Source organism: Pocillopora damicornis, chromosome 9 (assembly GCF_964200805.1).
Source record: "Pocillopora damicornis chromosome 9, jaPocDami1.2, whole genome shotgun sequence".
Classification (NCBI taxonomy): Eukaryota; Metazoa; Cnidaria; class Anthozoa; order Scleractinia; family Pocilloporidae; genus Pocillopora; species Pocillopora damicornis.
Window position 1 is genome coordinate 14,373,338 of NC_142678.1, and position 974 is coordinate 14,374,311.

Consider the following 974-nt stretch of genomic DNA (forward strand, 5'->3'; position numbering starts at 1 on the left):
TTGGTTAACAAAAATGTTTACATCACAATTCGTGAACGAAGAAGCATTCAAAAATGAAAAACCTGTCATCTGTCACAATTTAATTCTTCTTCCTTTTTTTCTGTCTCCGTTTCTGCTCCTAAATAAAGCTAATATCATGAGAAACTTTCTTCTCACGTGTTTTCTCAGAAGCAAATAATGCATTACAACTGTGCCGGTTCTCTCTTTAATTAATTTCTCTTCTACACCACCATTAAAGAGTTAAGGAACACGAGTGACGCGCAAACAATGGGCCGTTTTTCGCTTAATTCCCGAAGCCTTGCACAAATTCGGCAAAATAGAATTCTAGGTGTTGATCTCTACGGGATTATTCTCAAAAAACACCATTCTCGACTCTTGCCTGAAATAGTACACTTCATTCCTTATGAAAAGGGTTTCAGCCAATCTAATGAACAATTGATAAAACCGTATTGAACATCGATCATACTAGTGACCTAAGCAACTGAAGGATTTAATGTTTTGCTTCCCACAGTTTCTTCTAAATGCCTTTGGATGTCACAGATAATTCTATTAAGGGTCCTTGCTGGATGCACCTTTCCTTCACTATTCGCAACCTCCTAGACAAATTTACCCAGCCAATAATTTAAAGTGTTGGCATCCATATTTGCCAAATCTCTACTCAACGACTTGACTTTGTACAAATCTCCATAATCTTTAAAAGCGCCACCAGCATCAAGTACAGGAACTTTAACTTTCCTATTCACCCGCCATTCGTGAGAAATGGTAATCGCCCATTTGGTTAGGTAGGCATTTGACTTAGGGATACTCCCTTAAATCAATTTTGATTCTTCTTACCCAGTTTTTGGAGAACAAAAACGGCTTACGGTATTCATTGCAGAAGACTCCGCCATCTTCACTCCCACATGACTTACGACGGACAACAACAAATTTCCCACGTTTTGATTATTTCTTGAGTACATAATCTCATGGGAAAT

General features: G+C 38.0%; 1 pseudogene; it reads right to left on the reverse strand.

The window, feature by feature from the left end:
* On the reverse strand, positions 1 to 974 carry LOC113679410 (uncharacterized; annotated as a pseudogene).